General features: G+C 40.4%; 1 protein-coding gene across 2 annotated transcripts in view; it reads left to right on the top strand.

The window, feature by feature from the left end:
- The window catches only part of grm4 (glutamate receptor, metabotropic 4), a 146,987-nt gene that overhangs the window by 11,697 nt on the left and 115,396 nt on the right, over positions 1-19,894 (top strand). The window contains exon 2 of one of the 2 annotated variants that reach the window (XM_069533282.1): positions 4,342-4,395. The exons of the other annotated variant lie outside the window; for it this stretch is intronic. The gene's annotated coding sequence lies outside the window, so the exon portion shown is untranslated. The remainder of the gene's footprint in view (positions 1-4,341; positions 4,396-19,894) is intronic. 2 annotated transcript variants of the gene reach the window in all.

The raw sequence follows: 19,894 nt of genomic DNA, 5'->3' as shown, positions 1-19,894 counted from the left end.
TCACAGCAAATAAGGAAGTAGCTTGTGTCGACTTATCAGCATTCAAACATTTGTTGAATCCCCGTGCTATTGATTTAATCCCCTACATGTGGGCATCATTAAAATAAAATCAAAACCTATATCTCCTCTGACCAAATGAGGCACATGCATACATGAAAGGCAGAAAATGTAATAAGTTGTGCGTCAAATCTGCCTCAACCACATCCGCCCACATTTTGCTCTGCATGGAGCACAAGAGCATACATGCATGGTGTTGAAAGCCACAATCATGGAAAATGATGCATGCTCAGAGAGCCATGTTTTACAGCACGCTACACATGACGTATATCATGCAAACATGCGAATCAGAAAAAGTCAGCACAGCTAAGGGGGCGGCTGCAACAGGAGTGAGTCCATGAGCTGTATGAGAGCTCTTCTGAGATCCCTCGAGCCCATCGTGGGTGTTTAGTCTTTCCCGCGAGGGATGCTCGTTGCTTTTGCGGAGGCAGGTTCAGCTCAAGGATTAATGAAAAGCTCCATCTTAGTCATGAAAAGAGCATTTTCACAATCTATTTAACATCATGCATACCAAAGGCTCACATTAGGCACCGTTGACTTATGCTCGCCTACAGCAGTGTTTTCTGATGCATTCATTGCCACTGCTGTGATCTTCTGTGGGTAGGCTGCCCCCCTCCAGCAGTGCCCATTGAGTCTCTTGCATTTCTCATGTTTGCTGTCAGAAAACTCATTCTTCAGTGCAGAGATGAAAAATGGAGCGCAACTGGAAGTCTGAGGGATTTATTGAAGAAATTAGAGTAATAAAGCTTCCCGGGACTTTAGTGTTCTTTTTGGGTAATGTCTGTTTTTCTCTCCTCTGTGTGGTGATGGATGAAAGTTCACAGAAACAGGAATGAGCGGCACAGAACATGGTATCAGCCAATTCACTCTAACGTTTACAGGTGAAACACAGCTCCCTGTGAGCGGGCTGTGAGTGCGACCAGGTCATATGATTATAATGCAGGATGTTTCTATCTCAGCAGCCAGGCCGACCCGACAGAGGCTAGAGTGGTGTTATAAGCTCCGATGGAAAAGCTCAGAGAAGAGCATTCCATGAGTGCTGGATGTTATTTCAGCGGTTGCCTCCGGTGAATTATTTAGTGCAAATGGTTGTAATTACACAGCGACTACAGAAGGCGATTAGGTTGTGGCATGTCTGGATCATTGCAGGAATCACAGGACTACGTGGCGAACCCAAAGGCATTCCAGGAAACTGCTCCGTGCACTCGCCTCTTCCTCCTCTTAGCTCTGTCAGCGATTTCTCTCCTCTGAGTGGCTGGCGTCAGGCCGGCCCTCTCCGAGCTTTTAAAAGGTTGTTAAAGGTCCTCGCGAGACACGGCCTGTATCCCACCCACACACTCCACCCAGCTCTCCCACAAAGCCCTCCAAGCTATCACAGCTTCTCAGGATGTCAGCCAGCATTATGCCCCCCCACCCCCTTAGCGCCTGTGATCAGGGCTCAGCCATGCAGGGAAACTGGGGGGAAAAACGAAGTCACTCGCTCGTAGCAGCCAAGGAAAAGACCGGTCATCTCTGCCACACTGACCTTTCAGGGCCTTTGAGGACTGTGATGTGACGGCGTGGGCGATGGCTGATGGTGAAATTAATGCTTTGATTCATCTGTTGGTGTAAACAAAGGATGACAGGCACCGTAGAACAAGATGCAGCTATAAGACTCAAATAAGACACAAATGTCACCCAATGTACTTTTATAAGGGGAGGACAACTGGAGGGCCCATTACGTGGCTCCGCTCTCTTGTCCTGTCCAGGTCGGTTCGTCTGTCATGGTGAATTGACAAGACTGCAAATTCTGCTTGACAGCGGAAGCTCCCCTTAGGGAGACTAAGTGGCATCAACCTGTCATAGTCGCACACTGTTACTGACAAGGTGATGACGAACACCTTTCATTAAAAGGCAGAAGCTGGGTTGTTCCTCTGAGGAAGCATGCTCTGGTTTTAATGTCAAAGGGAATGGACTGGGGCTGGAACAGGATTTTATATGTCACCATGATGCACTCTCAAAAAATTCATAGTACCCACAATCAGAGGCGCAGCGGGAGGTGCACTCCTGCCTGGATCGGACCCCTCATGGAAATTGTTTGAGTCTTGTCACAAGCTGTCAACATCGCCGATGCTGCAATAAACCAATGTGGATTCACGTTGCTCATATCTGCCAGCGTTGACGGCTCCAAATGGCAGTGACAGGTAAGTATTTTGACAATTTAAAATTCAGCACCTGAGAAATCCCAGCTCGAGAAGTCATTAAACTGCACAGGGCAATACTGGCCACTGTGTGACTGCTTTAAAGAGACAGGAGAGGCAAAAAGCTCATAGCTGGCAAAAGAAACATTGCTGAGTTTGGTTTTCTATAGTGGGAGCGCTCATTTGCTGCTGACTAGGAGGCATTTTGACCAGCTGTGACAGTGTGGCGGGTGTTGTTTTCACCTTGTGTTTGTGCGTAATCATGAACAAAATGTAGTACCGGAGACACTTTCAGGAGCAGGAACAACCGCAGAGGCAGTTTTGACGACTCTGGCAGGTGTCTGTCTGACAGATGCTGTCAACGCTTTAGCATCGCCACCATGTGAGATACGGTCAGGCAGCAGGTGGGAAGTTGAATGACTGCCAATTCCAAGTTGGGTATGGTCTGACTCCTGTGCAGCGAGTAGTGATGTGGTGGAATGTCAACATGTTAATGGGTGTTGCAGCTGCTGCTCTCTAGTTTATTGCAAAGTTTGATTTGTCACTTCTAAGGGAAAGCAACACCATATTTTATTTGGGTAAACACTGTAATCACTGCAGTCTAAGTTGCATTTACCAAAGCCTGAATGTGTTTTTGTATCATTTGTTTGTACCTTGTGTCTTCTAAATGTAATATAGAGCCTCCATTTGATTTTGTTTTTTAATTTTACCATCACACTGTCACACACGTGCTTGTTTTGACAGATGTTCAGTAACTGTTAGTGACTTAGGGAGTCACACTGTCAGCCTGCGTTGCATAAAAGTAAATCCGCTGTCTGAATTTTGCACAATGGCTCATCACAGGCAAGAAAAGATGAGTCACCTGCTGCAAAGAGTCCGAAAAACATGTAAAACTAACAGTGATGATGATGATAATTCTGTACTTTGAATCCATCATGAGCAGATTAACAGAGTGCTGTAGGGTCAGAAAAGATTGCAACGCACATTTCTATTGATCATTCAGCTGAGCTAAAGAGGAAAATATGGGGCATTGGGTCCATTACACAAAAACGACGTGACCCAATGCAGAACCCACTAAATTTGGAGCAGATGTGGATGAACAAGCAGATTCAGGGATTTTTTTTTCTCTTTCTTTCACATGATTAAATCGGGCATTAGATCTGAGCGCCTTTTACTTTTGATTGAAATATCTAAAAAATTATTGATTGGATTGCCATGAAATCTGGTACATTTGTGTCCCCTTCTGGATGAATGGTAATTTCTTTGGTCTCCTGACTGTGCCACACTCAAATTAAACTCAAATACATTTTTGACAGATGCTCAATAGTGACTTAAGGAGTCACACTGTCAGCCTGCGTTGCATAAAAGTAAATCCCCTGTCTGAATTTTGCACAATGGCTCATCACAGGCAAGAAAAGAAGAGTCACCTGCTGCAAAGAGTCTGAAAAACATGTAAAACTAACAGTAATAATGACACTAATACTAATACTGTAATTCATACTGTGATTAAATCCATCATAAACACATTTACAGTTTCTATAGGATCAGAAAAGATAACCCTAACCCATTCCCATTGATTATTCAGCCTAGCAAAAAGGGAAAATGTGGAGCACTGGATCCATTAGGGTCCGCTAGCAGAATGTAAATTATCACATTAGGAGCAATAAAATAGCTGGAATCTCTCAGCAAACACGAGTGTCTGAAGTGCTGCCGGCGCACGGCTTCAAATGAGACACAGCTCCCACACCTACAATCCATCCACAAATCATTACCGGCCAAATGAGTGACATCAAACCCCTGACATTAGGACAAGTTACTACAATCTCCATGACAACTGTGATTGCAGGAGAAAATAACGATCTGTCACTGGAACTTCTTTTTGTCTTCGCTCGCCACAGGTTTTATTCGCCGGGGCTCTATATCATCAAATTCTCTCCAGACCTTGAGATTTGTTCAGTTTCAGCTGCAGCAGCATCTCTGAGTGAGGTGATGAGTGAAGCAGCATTTTAACTTCAGATCACTGCACCTACGCTCTCTATCGCAGTGACCACACAGTGTTCAATTGTATTGATTTTCTTTTTCTCATTTCTTTGTTGTCGTGCAGGGTATTTGGAAGATGCAGTGTGTAACAAGAACCAAGTGGAAGAAAACAAGCTGGGTACGATTTTATTATCATTTCAGAATATAATGAAACACAGTGGAAGAAATTTTGAATGACCAAATTATCAAAATAGTGTGATAGTAGTGAAATCCAATGTTTTCAACATATTTATACAGGCATGCATAAAATAACACACACACACACACACACACACACACACACACATATATATATATATATATATATATATATATATACATATATCACACTGCCATGTAAAAAGTAAGAAAAAAATCATAAAAGTATAATACAATCTTAATTTGAGGCTTAATACTCGATGGGTGATGTCATCTTATTGTTTTTATTTTCAGTCATTAATTTCTGGAAAATGAAAAAAGAAAGATTCATTAATTTGTTTTCAGAAAATATGACCTTGTCAAAAAATGTTTTTTATCTGTACATTGTTCTCAAGTAATTAAAAAAAGGTGATACAGGCACTTTGGTAGTGTTGCTATGACATAACCCCCTCATGCTAGGAACAAGTTTTTATTGGGTTAATTCTAACTTCCACCTGGAGACTGTGGCTAAATTTAAACCGACATGAAAAAAGGTAAAATTCTGTAGAAATGTTTTGTAAGGTTTTTCATACAACTCACTACATTTATTATTCGCTGCACAGTTTTTCCATTTGGCTGTTATGATGGCACAGCAGTTCCACGGCCATAGATCATGTTTTCATGCATACGGAAAGTGCAGTCTATAATGTGATGTGGACAGTATTGTGAGTGAGGTGTGATGAGACTCTTACAGCTGTGAAGAAAGCCTTGTTGATATATATATATATATATAAAATATACATGTAGAATCAAAATGATTAACAGCTGAATCTAACATTGTTTTACTTAACAAGGGAAGGATCTTGATGAAAAAAGAAATCAGAATATTGACCCAAACTATTTCCATCAGCCTCACCCCTTAATGTTTAGTGCACATAAGGAAATGTACTAAAGTACTCTACAACACATAGTGCTACCAGTTAAACGTCAGCACCTCAGCTTGGTCTTTATAAGCATGTCATACTGAAGTGTAGCATCACCTCACAGAGCCATAAGCCTGGCTGGAGACTCTTAGTGCTTTTTGATTTACATTACATCACATAGGATAATTTATACTATATAGTGTTCATGATTCTACAGCATGCATCGGCTGCACAGTCGTTTCGGGAGCTGGAGGCTCGAGGGAAGCAGAACCTCCTATTATGATGCTATAATGATCTATAACCAATGATCTATAACCAATGATCTACAACCATAGAGCTGTGACATTTGTGCTAGTTTGGCTGAAGTTTAACTACCAGTAACTCTAATCAGCCTGTTTCCCCAAACAGTCACTCAAAGTCCTATCTGTCTTTGTGAAGTCAATCACAATTAAGCTTTAGTTGGTTATTAAAAGAAAACAACACTGGTTTCAAAAGCTAAAACTGTTGCACATTATATATCCATGAATCCATGATCTATACTGTTTATCATTTATGGGTCATGGGGGAGCTGGAGTCAATCCCAGTTGACATAGGGTGAGAGACCCTAACAGATATAGAGACAAACAACTATTCGCCCTCATATTCATTGTCAATTTAGAGTCTCTCACCCATTTGGCTGAATTTAGACTCACATCCATTTTGTCCGAGCCACAAGAAGACCAGAAATGCTGCATTATAGCCTGAAGTGTCCCAGATAAGTATACAGTACAGTCCTGCATGTCTCTGGACTGTGGGAGGAAGCCGGGGGAGTACCCCGGAGAAAACCCACGCAGACACGGGGAAGAACATGCCAACTCCACACAGATAGAACCGGGCCAAGCTGTGAGGCGTCAGTGCCAACCACTGCACCGCCCTCATTAGGAATTTTATTATACATTATGTTATCTACAGGTGTTACTCTGAGGGACACAGTGTTTGCATGTATTTAAAAATGCACATCAATAATTTGCAGTCACTGTTACTTTGTGCCCAAAGGTCATTTCAAGTATTTGTGGAAGCGGTTACACCTGTTCATGAATTTATTCATATCTCATATCTCAGTCACACCTTGTTGCATTAGAACCATCTTTAATATTCACAGCATTAGTTGTGTTGCTGTGTCGTTGCATGTGGACGTGAGGTGGGAGTTGTTGTGCATGTAGGTAAACGCTCGCACTCATCACAGCAGATTGGACGGCAGCTTAATAAGAGGTGCTAACTTTTTAAAATTAAATTGATTCCTGGACGCAGTCTCTTTCTGTCAGCACCCAGCGAGAGAGCGGCGTTATCTTCCAAATGGATTTCTGAAATATCTTTGTTAGACAGACATAATGGGTTATGACTGTGGACAGAAAAGTAATCACGAATTAGTTTCCAAGGTTGTGTCAGTTAATTAGTACCTGATTAAGCGGTCAGCGGAGATGTCTGCGCGCTGTTGTGGGATGAGGCGGCGAAGAACCATCAGAAGAATTGTGTCCATTAACCAGACCTGAAGTGAAAAAGATAAAATATTAGAAATGTTTCAGGCAGGCAGTGTGAAGGCTGCACACTGTAAAACAAGTTTTACAAAAGTGTGGCAAACAAAAATATATAAATTACTCAGTAGAGAATTAACAGTCCATTTAGTTGTACACAATAAGAGCACAAGGAAAGTCTTAATCAGAAATATTGTTTGGCTTTTTTTTTTTCTTTTTACAGGAAATGACTTATTACTTTTAGTGCTGTGAGGGGGAAAAAAAATCTCATCTGCATTCAAGGTTTGCTCTCTAGAAACTTGTCGATGACATCCTCTCCTCTCGCCCCTGAAGACTTGCTACTGTGTTCAGGGCGACTTGTGAAGGCATGGCTCTGTAAACCGATGTTAGAAGTGCGGCATGAATGCAAACTGAGAGGCAGCTTTATTTTCCGGAGGAGACGTCTTTCTCCTCCAACAATGTCCCTTTCTTTTCATTCGCAATACCCTTGTTTGACACTGCATAGTCTTGCTGTTTTCAAAAGTGTCACATGGCAATTACGCAGTTGTTAAGACCTTGGAGTTTAGCGAGGCTGTGGAGTTAAGACATGTGAATAATTCTCAGTAAGATGCTGATGTGCTGGGAATCTCTGTTATTTAGGTTTTTCTCTCTGCCACAGGTTGCAATGCTTAGGTTATGTTGGTCTCCTGCAGACATGTACGTCACTCAGGATAATCTCAATCTACAGTCACAACAGTTTTACTCCCTCTGAATCTATAACTGCATATTTCACTATAGGGCTGAGCTTTAATAACCAGAGACTCCAGAAGAAGACATTTCCTCCTGCTGTACAACAAATGAAGCCAACATGCCCACTATACACAGGTGCTACCATCTTGCTGTTTTCACTTTATTTGGAGTCAGAGTCCACACAGTAGTGATTGTGGAGAGCAGCTGCTGTATCAAAGTCCCGAAGATACACGCACTTCACCAATCCCGAGTCTCAGGAGCCAATCATGACGTCTCATCTCCCCATTTTTATATCATCAAAAAACAAATTAAAACCAAGTTTATCAGAAACACTTGAGCAAGCATCAGTGTGATAAGAACGACCTAAAATGACAGAAATTATCTTATCTAACAACTAGTTTGACTTTTTAGTTTGGTCCATGTCCAGTCTGCTAACATGGAGGAGGTGGGGTTTATGACCTATACTGCAGCCCACCACCAGGGGGCAACAAAGATAACTTTTATGACAAATATTAAAACAGCTTTAAAATTTAAAAGTGCTACAAACAAAGATATAAACCATTCACGTCTTGAACACAAACACAGTAACATGTTTAGTCAAGAGAAACTTCATCATATGCAGTTTGAGTACAGTTACATGAATTGAACAGTTAATGCTTCTGCCATTTTAGTCCAACAACATGGCCACCTTCGTCTCCATCTTTACTCGTCTGGAATGAAGTTCAGATCCTCGTGAGTTCTCGTCACATTTCCCCAGAAGATTTCAGGGCTCCTCTTAGAATCCCTGTCTAAGATTCCCATCACTGATCCTCTGTAACCAAGACATCAGTGGCTGTTGCCATTTTGTTTACGTATGTGGATAAATAAATGAGGTGAACAGAAGGATATGCAGCCTCCACACTGAACATGCTTTACATGGTGAGTGCCCATGCCCACCTTCAGCTTAAAGAAAAAAATGTCCCTGTGCTGCCAACATCTGCTGCAGGTCTCAAAGGAGCCGTGGGCTAAAGACCACCAGCTTGGATATATACAAGTTTACCTTTTGGTCCACATGAGTGTTTGACGGATGATAACAAATATGCTCTTTAAATACACAAAAATGAAATAAATTCTTATATTATCAATATCAAGTTTACAGCAGCAAGGATTCACCCTGAACGTGTGTGAAACGTAATTCATGGAACAGGTGTTTGCACTCCTGAGCTGGCAGTGTAATTGAATCAATTATGCATAATAATAAGATTCTCCGCATGCATGATAAAATGAAGACTCTCTGTTGAACAAACTATAGATCCAGCACCTGGTGTTGCCTGAAAAACATCATGACAGCGAAGCAGAGGAATGAGGCACTGGTCAAGAGATGGTCTGATACAGATGATGCTGCTGCTTTCACTTTGATTGTGATGATGAGTTCTAATCTGAACGTGTAATGATATACACTTTTTTTGAAGTTTGTCCAAATTTCTCTGTTATGTGTTATACCTCCTCACTCAATGCATAAAAAAATTATAGATATATATATTGGGCTTTTGTCATATTGCTATTTATGACTGTTATATTACATTAATTAAAGATATTGTTTATTGCCATGCAGCCCTAAAATGCAGTTCAGTTGATCAATTAAATCTTCTGCTGACTAATTGTTCCAGTGGATAAGCTATTATTATATTTATGTATAATTTTATACAGTTGACACATTCAAACTGCTGTTTGTCCAAAACTCAGATATCCCGTTATATGTCATGGAAAATTCGGAAATATCAAGAGATGTTTACATTTTAATAATAATATAATAGAAGATGATGAAAATATGACTGGGCAACATAATCTAAATTAAAATGTCATTATGGGTTGAAATAGAAATAGATTTTTTGTGTGTTCGGGGTTAAGTTACAGTAGAGTTGAGTATTTTTCACAGTCGGTTTAAAGTGAAAGAGAGGATTTGTTCCCGTCTCTTGATGTAGTGGACCGCTGTGGGATATCCTCAGCAGGTGACAGTATTAAAATGAACGGTCTGAAGCTTTGGAAGTTGGAATAAAACAGGATTTCAGCATATTTTAGTTTTCTTTTATCTTTTCCCAACATACCACTTTTTTGCTGTGGCACAGAGAAGATAGACGAGTGAACGTCTGATGTCTTGTGTCTCGGCTTTTCCTTTATTTACTTTTGTTCAAGAAGAAGAATGCAGGAACATGAGGAGCTGTTGTCTCCTGTTCTCTCACAAAGTTTTAGGTGCAGACTCTCGAGTTTTCACCTAATAAGGCCACTCTGTATCTTCCCCAGAAACACAAGAATAAAAAGGTTCCTCGTCTGGATGAAGATTTTGACACCATACACAAAAGCCGAGGTGTTCTGGGGCTGGATTTCCTCCCCAGAGTTTGCGGCTCCTTGTGTATTTTTGTTTTCGTGCAGTTGAAGGTGATGGTTCTAATCTTAGAAGATCGTTCTCTTTCCCCTGCAAATGTTCAAAAATGTGTTTGATAAGAGAGCTGATGGGATTCAATGAGCAGATCTGAGGCCAGATTGAGACTTTCACTCAGACGCTTGATGTTTGTGCAGCTGTACATTGTGCTGTTCCTTTTATCTGAGAGAAATCTAACAAACACAGACTATACTTCCAAACCACTTGTTCTTGCTGATACGCCCTAGTTTCCCATATGCTGCAGCTTCAAGTGATTCTTTTAGAAACGGTCGTCTCAGGAGCGCAGGTTTGATGAGACATAAATTCCTTAATCCTGACAGGCAGGCAGGTCGAGCTCAACAGATACAGTAAATCAATCAATCTGTCCGAGGAGTAGCAGCCGTCTGTATCGACTGTGACCTCCTTCTTTACACACAGACACTTTCTAGGACAAACTGAGCAGAGAAGGCTTGTGACGCATTCTCTCTTCATGTTACAGCTCTGTACATGTTAGGCTGTTTTAATATCAGGGCCGTACAGTGCGACACATATGAGGGTTTGTGTAATTGCTTCTGTGACGTGAAATGATGATGAGTTGTTATCCTATTTGTGGTTGTAGTCTGTCATATAAGTAAAGTCTGTACATGAAACACTAAATCCCACAATTCCTGCATGACTATCCTTTTTTTCACTTGGTGCGTTCAGCTAGCTACCTCAATCAGAGGCAGTGCACTGGTTAATGAACATAAAGGAAGGAAAATGAAGCAGTGTGTTCATGTTGTGAGTCAAACCCCTATAAAACTGTAAGGTTGTTGGTGTTTTTTTTGTTTTTTTTTTCAATATGTGTCTCATAAACTCAAGTGAATCAAACAAACACAACAAACGTCACAGATGCACACAACAAAGCGTTTGTGAGTGGGACACCGTTGATCACATTTGATGCTGGACGGTTTTTACCATGAGCTTTACACTGTGGTAATCAACCACAGTTATAATGATAATTTAAATTTCAGGCAGTAATACTAACCATCAGGGATTTTACCGTGTTTAATCGCAAAACCGTTTCATCCCTATGGATGTTTAAAACTACTAGTTTGAATATGTTGATGTTTCATACAGTTCTATTGTCGGACAATGGTTATCCCAAGAAAAATAACTTTGCTATTTCTCAACACATACATGTTCATGTGCACTATACCTGTGATTGTTTTCAGACATGGTAACAGATTTTTTTCTTGTGTTCTGTAGCATCAATGCTTTTGTGCGCAATATGAAGTCAATGTACAGCTTTGTGCATTACTTCTTTTTTAAATTGTTTTAAAATTGCATTTGAGCCACAAGATGAAGTACGTTAGGCATCATTACCGAGCAGCGCTTAGAGTCAACAGGAGGCTGGAGATGGTTCAGCTCATGCCATCTTTTTCCTGGACCATTAACCAGGCTCACAGAGTGAGTGAGAGCAGCCTTCTGTGCCAGAGGCTTTGAGAGACCAGGACGTCTAGTTGTATTTTAACCTGTAGGTTCAAGATTCAAGTCTGTGCTTTGAATCCTATTCAATCCAGGCCCCGAGGGGCACATGTGATGATAGGTAGGAATTTAAAGCTTAAAAGGAGGGAAACCTTTTGGTGGTGGTTGATGAATATGAAGTTGCTGCTCTTTTACCAGAAGCAGCAGCTTAACAAGCGTACAGGATGCGGAGTGAATGTCTAAAGACAAAGAATGGAGCTGAGGAATGTGTGGGTGTGTTTCATCGTTGCAGAGAGATGATCGTCATCGACTCAGTCAGTCAGCGAACGGGAAGTCAACAATTTTTAATATGCTCTTCTGGTTCCCCGATGGTTTCCCCTCATAGCGTCTTCATCCTTTTTAAGCTGCGTGAGATTTTCTCCCTCAGCTCCTCCAGCGCAGGAGATCCAGGGCTTGTTCTCACATTTCAGTCCATTTATCTCTGGCTAGATGCAGCTCAGTGATCTTAGCCCTCCATTAGCCTGCACAGAAAAGCATCCAGAGCAAGTAAACAAAAAATTTAAGGGATGGCCAATTTCTTCCTCCCCTCTTTTCTCAACCTTGTCTTCCAAATGACTTATGGTAGCGTCAAAACAACACATTATGCTCACCGTGTTGGAAAAGCACAGCTCTGGCCTCATGTTAATAAGCCTAGTTTGCATGTCCTAAAATTACTGCAACTGGCACAGTAATGGAGCAGCTCTGTGGTGCTGTTGTCAAAGGGTTGATATTTCAAGAGATAAATTGCACCCGTGATTTCTCAGGGTTCTCAGGGAAGGGAAATCAAACAGCCACAGTCAGCTATTGCATAATATCGTGTCTTAGCAAGATTTACCACATATCTCAGGGTTCCGAATAAATCACAACTGTCAACTGCATTTTAAGGTTTCTGTAATTAATGCTCCCCACCGTTAAAATATTCAAGCTACTGGCTCCCCCGTCTGTGTTTATATCTAATGGTGACAAAACGCATCAGATGTCAAGGGAAAGAGAATGGGATCGTTTGTGAGATTTCCCATCAGTCTCCTTTGGTGGTGACAAATACATTTATCATGCTGGACATGAGAACATCAGTGTGAATCAACATGGTTATTAACCTGGTACACATTTCAATTCACTTGAGATGTTCTGATCCTTTTTTTCCATTTCCGACACAGATTCAGATTCAGATTCAGATATCTGGATTATCCGATACCAGTGCATTTAAAAAAAAACAACTCATATAATGTTTTTTTAACAGCTTTATGCTACTCACTCTGTATGGAAGTGATGATCGCTGTAATTGTTGCATGACTTGACTCTAAAGTCTCATCGTATGGCATACAGAGAATGAATTCCACATAACATCTTTTATTATCTAGATTTACATTATTGACACTAATAAATACATTTAGGAATACACACCAATTACTTTCTTTAAATTGCTGTTGAGAGGCACTTCCTGCGAGGAATTTGGCTAGCTCTGGCTAATGCTACACTGTCGGAAATCACTTCTTCGGTGCTGCTCTAAACTCTTTACGTGCACAAATGCTGTTTTGTAGCGACGAAGAAGAATTGGTGCCCCATGCAATAGCCTGCTTTTCCTACCCGTGTTGCAATGCCCCTGCTTGTGCTCTTATTCTCTCTGCCTCGACATAAAGAAGACACCATCACAGGGACACAACAGACCTGCATAGATTGAGTACAATATACACTCACATATAATATACATGGTAACATTACATATACAACGATTTTGCGTCAGCTGTTCAGCAACCGGACTGCATGAGGATATAAATTGTCACTGAGTGTGTGATTTGATGCTTTGGTAACGTTTTTCAGATGAAAGCGATGAGCACAGAACATGAGCACGGCGGTTGGCATCATTAACAATATTCTGTGGCTTTCCTCTTGCAGCAAGTGGTGCTAGATGTTTTAAAGCAGTGGTAGTTCTGTGCCAGTGGCTTGTGCTGTTGTGTTTTTTACGGTCCTTTGGAGTGGTTTGCTGTAGAGAGCAGCGAGGATGCCAAAAACCACACTGTGATGCAGCCTGCGAGAACGATCTCGATGGTGCAGCGATAAAAGTTCACAAGAGCTTTGGTGCTAATGCCAAAACATCATGAGACGATTCAGAGACTCAGAGAGTGCAGTTGGTGCTGTGGATTCTTGAGAAGGCAGTTGGTGCTAAGAGACTGTGTTAGGTTTTCTGAAATGTGCACAACAATTTCAAGAAATAACCCAAAGTTGGAAATAATGTTTTATTTTATCTTATTGACATTTAAAGGGAGATTAATTTCTATTTCATCTCACAGTAGTTAACCTCCCTCCTGGAACATCTTGTCACTGTTGTTGATTGATCCAAACACTAGGATGTCATCTGCAAACGTTACAATGCTGTTGTCATAGTGATTTCTCATGAAAATATATCATATTTTTACCATTGCAAACTTGATGGACACTTGGAGAGCCCATAACCCTGCCAACACTCTATCTTTCCATATTATAGACAGTCCCAAAAAAATTCAGTGTGCAAATGAAATGGTTTCTTCCTTGGCTCCTGGAGAAGTTCATAGAAATTGGTTCTGTAGGTTTTCCTGATTAATAGCAAACAGACAAACACTGATGAAAACATAATGTCTTTGGTGGAGGTCATTAAAGACCTTTCAGTTTTAGAGAACAATCTGTGATGATGGGCTAAGAAACAATTTAGTCACAGATTGCACATCCTGGATATATCAACACAATAAGCAGTTAGAAATTATTATATTGATGTAATAGCTCTTAAAATGATCATAAAATTGGTGCAGGGTGTGGCTTAGAAATCTGCTAAAGTTCATACTAATGTACTGATCAATTTCCCTCAGGATTCTAAAGATGATCATACTGAGTAAAAGATGGATAAGAAATACATATATATATATATATATATATATATATATATGTGTGTGTGTGTCTGAGCACAGTAAACCGCAAGTGTCGCAATTGGAATAAAATTAAATATGTGATGAACAAATATGATAATTGTTATTTTCCCTAATTTGCTTCAGTTTACTCACAGTGTGCACTTCAGCCCGTGTGCTCACAGAGGTATTTTCCTTTTTGCCAACTGTTTACAACTCTGGTCACTTATTGCTGTGAGAATTTAAAACCCTGCTCACCTGCTGCAAGGCTTGGCTGAGGAGCTGCACTTTAAAAAAAGAGTGTCGAAGCATAATAGAGAAGAAACCCCACGTTTCTGCATCGACTGCACAGATCTGAGCGGAGGAGGCTTCTCTCTATTGTGAAGTATAACACTGGTTGGTACCAAGATTGCTCTTTGTCTCAAATGCATAGCGTGACAGCTTGCAAAAAACATCAGTGTACATGAAGACATTCTCTGTAGTGATGCATGGAGGCGTATGAAGACCCAAAGATTCACTGTGCACATACTTTAGCAGTAACTGTGCTGTGGTAGAGAATGTTGATGCTTCGTGATAAATTGCTGCCACTTAAGATAATGTATAGATTTCTATAACGTTTAGGTATAATATGACCATAATGATCTGTGTATGATGATATACAGTATCATCTCGATGTGAAATGAATCAGCTGTAACAGATAATCCATCATTTATTTCAGCCATTTTACAAGAAAAACATCAATCACCCTCTTGTCCATCTGCTGCTTTTCTCTGTTTTTATTATAACTGAATATCTGTGGCAAACACAACATCACCTTGTATCTATCTTTATACACAAGAGCATTAATGAGAGTAGTCTTTCAGCCAATTAATCTAAAGTTAAAGTAAACGTTCATTGCAGCCTGAGATAATTAACTGTTCGGTCTTGATGTAGATGACAGATTGGAGCAGGGGAGCATTATACTGCTGCACAATATGATACTAAAAATGGCAAAGCAGCAACAATAACATGGAACTAACATGTGACAGAACTGTTCAGGATCGGAGCAGCTGTTTTAGAGGGAACAGAAGAAGAGAACCGATGAGAGTAGATTTGTGTGTTGCAGTTTTTCAGTTTCCTGCTCAAAAGTTACGTTAATAATTATAATTACTAACACTAAGCTATTAATGTACAATAAGTGTTAGGGCCTCTTAAAGGAGGGAAAAGGATTTGAGAGTATAGTGGTAACTCAATGAGAATAAAGTCACGATTAAGGCTGCATGTGATTTTAGAGGGGGGGGGTATCAGAGTATCAGTCTGTCTTATTATATTATATATATTTATATTTTGGCTCATCAGCTCCACACTATCATAAATATCAGGACTTTGAAAAGAATGCAAGTAACTGAGACTGTTCTGAAGACAGAACCTCACTTGCCTCTTGTGGAGGAGGAAATGTTTGGTCGTGGTCGAGGGGTTTCTCAAGAGATCGATGATCAAGAGTAGGACTAGGAACTCTGGCTAACATGGGTTCTTTTTGCTGTTATTTTATAAAATTAAATTATGACCATATATTCTGTGATATTAAAACTTTATTGCCTCAATATTCCAAATTTATTCTTACAATATTTTGATTTTATTCTATTCTCTCATGAGTCTACCTCTTTACAAAGGTCTTCTCCTCATGGCCCTTATTACTCAGTCCTATTAATATGAGCACAGAGCCATGTTGCAGCTCTTATCCACATTACTGATGCATCCTTTCAGGCATTTTTCAGTGGACAACACTAGGCAGCATCTTCTAAGCTCTCCAGTCCTTGTATGCATCTCAACCCTCTTCCTCTCTCCATTCATTTTCCTCTGAGCAGCCCTCCTCTACCTTCCTATTGATCGTCTGTGCGGCTCCACCATGCTGGAGTGTCAATTAGAGAGCCCCACCTTCCCATCTGTGAGAGGAGAGGTACAGCCTCAAAAAGTTTCCCTGGCCGGCTTTGCCATCTACGGAGAGGGATTAGACCCAGGATGTTGAAAAATGTGCATGACGTGATCTATAATTGAAAAACAACGTGTATAAACAAGGTTCAATTATGTTTGTGTAATTCACATAATATCGACCCACAAGCAATGTCAGCATATGTAGAAGAATCCACACAAACATTTACCAATCTGTTAGTAAATCTATGAAGATATTTAGACATTTGTAAAGACAGGAAGATCTCTCTTCCCAAAATACTCATGTATTTACATTGCTTGCTAATAGTGTGGACTGGAACACATTTGTCTGTGTAAAATTGTTCCTTAGATGGTTGTACACATTATTAATTTAGATTTTTAATTTGTAGATACTGTCAAACACATTTTGTATCCTCATTTCCCAGCAACCGAATCTCAGACAATGGACAGGGGAATAACCAGCTGAAAATGAATGTACACATATATCAGATGTATTTCTAATGTTCTTTCTGCAGCACTGATTGGACTATAAAACGCTCGGGCATGCGCCATGAAATTTTCAATTTGAAGCAATAAAAAAATATGAGGGAGTCTAAAGGTGAAGTGGCTGGTCACATTCAGATGAAGTGTATTTTTAAGGACAGGCACATTGAGGGAAGCGAAAGGGAGGAATGTTTCTCATCGCCTGGGTACGATGTAAAGCAACTCCCACACTGTCATTTCGTGCAACTTCGGAATCATAGTTTTATTTATTTATTGCATTTCTTACTAAGTTGAATCCTCACAGACACTTTTGAATGTGCAGGAGGTGAACCCAGGAAGTCTTTAAATTGTTTAAAGATGTTATTATGCTCCAATCATTTTATTTTATTATTACTTGAAAAGGTTTTCATGATGTAATGTTGAGAAAACACATCACTGTCCTCATCCTGTCCTGCAGCTCCTGTTTTCAGCCTCCGTCTGAAACACTTGGCTTTAGCTCCTGACTCTTTGTCCTGGACCAAGCAGTCAAGGCACAAAACATACATTTAGAGTTCAAAAAGTTGGGTTGTTTCCCCATTAAAAGTTTTAACAACACCATACCGAAGAAACAATTAACAGAGTCATAACGCCCTTAAAAGAGGTCAACAAAACATAACTCGAGTGAATATAAGGCAACAAAACAAGGTGTCGCCTCAATTAACAGACCAGAGGGCAACATATGTACTAACTGACCAAACCAATAAACACATACAGGGGAAAACTACATAAACAGTAACTGAATCCAAATGCAAAAATACTCTAATCCCCCCCATGATGTCAGAGCTCTTGGTTTGGTCCGGTGCTTGGGCCTCTGAAAAAAACCAGGCTCCGCCCACAGCTCAAGTTTTTGAACCAGGAAGTAGAACACATGCAGGTAACTTAAAGAAAGAGAAATTGATTTATACACTTTAAACCAACTACTTAAAGGAAGAAAGAGTATTACTGTGTGAAATTAGTACTGTATGATCTTAAGTGACTGTGCACAGGGTTCTTCAAAAGTAAAAGAAGTTAAAAAGTACGGTAAAAAGGTAAAAACCTTTAGGCCTCAAAAAGTCTTTAAAAAATCCTATTAGGGCTTAATGACATTTATGTTGGTCTCCATTATGTTAACACACTTTGGACGCTCTTTCAAAATAGTTATTTAAAAATGTTTTAAATAGTTGGAAATGTTTTGGAAGCATGTATAGTTTGTAATGCCTCTGCGTGTTAGGGTTCTTTCTTAATGCTACAGATATTAGAACACGTAACAAAATAATAAACATGTCCAACAGGGAACAGATAACGATAATAAACGTATACTAACACCCTGTTATTGCAGAATACTCAGCTGAACTGTGGGAAAGACTGTGGACACTGTCTCTGCCTCTATTTGGAAGATGATCTGGAAATTCAAGGTTTTTCTATATATGTGCTACTTCATCTTATCTTCTCTTATGGGGAGGGCTAAGTCATTCTGAGACTGCAGTATTCCTTCATATCTGTTGAAATTGACAGGCATTGGAAATTTCTTCCATTATTTCCCTAAACATCTTTTTAAAAGTCCTTTAAAAATACATGATTATAAAAATCTGATGTTGTCAGAATTAAGACGTTGCTGTTGAATCAGCCGCTGCTGCTTCTTGTGAGGCCACGTATCAACAGACCTATTTGCCCGAAGGTTATTATACAGCCTTTTTGAAATGAATGCATGAGTCTATATCCTGAAATACGCTCCCGCACCTGAGGAAAGGTTGTTCTCTGCTGACAGAATCTCCAGTAATTCCTGCAGCTGTCTTTGACATTTTGTCGTTGAAAAGCATTTTTCCTCACGTCTCTGTCGTACATGTTTATTGAGGTGATCAATTTGTCTTCTCATCTGGAGACTGGTTCTCTTTCTGAGCACAGTGATTCAGAAACGTACTAGAACTGAGTCCTTGAGCTTTAAAAAGAATAAATTAGGTTACACAGAGTGTATTACAGCAGGGCTCTGGAACCAAGCTATACACTGAATGCATCGATAATTGAGTATGCTAATACTGCACTTTTCGATTCGGTTACTACATCACCACGTGTCATGTTGAATAAAACTCGGAGGGGTGGTCCGGCCCAACCCATGCTTGATTAAAATGGGATTCATAGATTTCCACCGAGTGATGAAATGAAGTGATTAATTCAAAGGATATAAGCAGCCCACCCTGAACGAGATGTTTCAGATTATGAACTATCTACATCCTGGTCAGAGAGGAAACACTGTGAGATATTCATCTGGAACGAGACAAAACGCAGCGAATAACAGGATAATGCTTCATGTAATCTTGTGATGTGGAAGATCTTTTTCTTTCAAATGCACGTGTGACACTCTGTCAGCGGGTTTTTTAGAGGAGACATGCACCAGCTCTTTTCTGTGCGAACATGAAGTCTGATGATGTGTGTCTCGAAAACAACAGCCTTGTAGAACATTTTCTTTTCACGGTGTTTGCTCTATAGTCAGACATGCTGGGGCATGGTGCTTGTTTGGTTGCAGGGGCTCAGGTGAGCTGGCAGACTTTCCAGTTGTCGTCTGCTCTGCAGCAGTTTAAGTGAACCTGCAGTGAATCAACTCTGAAAAATTACTTCTCACTCAGTAGGAGATAGTTGGGTGTATTCAAAGGACCTTGTCACTTCCAATATGCTCTCAATGAATCTCAGCTGTTGCAGTTTCAAGGCTTCAACCCACTCTGCTGGAAAACCAATGTCTACAGCCCTGCTCTGTGACTGTGTGCAACTAGATTGTTCCTTCAGAGCCTATTACCGCTTGAGGAACGAACAGGGTGTAGATATGTACATGCAAGATAGCTTGTATCATTGCATATTTTGTGTGTCTATCCAGCAGGCATGTGTAGAGCATGTGTGGAAAAAAAACCGAGAAAGGTGGGCGTGATACTGTCGGAGTGTGTAGATGCATGACAGTATGGAGATAGGAATCTCAACATCCAGCTTTAAATCTGTATTATTCACCTGGTGAGCTTGTTTATGACACTTGAATCTGTACAGAATCTGCATTTAATGACCCCCGCTGCTGCAAAACAACAGACAGAACCACATCCGAACAGATTCAGCTTGGTGCAGCTTCTAT

This window comes from Paralichthys olivaceus, chromosome 2 (genome assembly GCF_024713975.1).
Source record: "Paralichthys olivaceus isolate ysfri-2021 chromosome 2, ASM2471397v2, whole genome shotgun sequence".
Lineage (NCBI taxonomy): Eukaryota > Metazoa > Chordata > Actinopteri > Pleuronectiformes > Paralichthyidae > Paralichthys > Paralichthys olivaceus.
The sequence above is the reverse complement of the archived record's forward strand: the minus strand, read 5'-3'. Positions and strand labels throughout refer to the sequence as shown.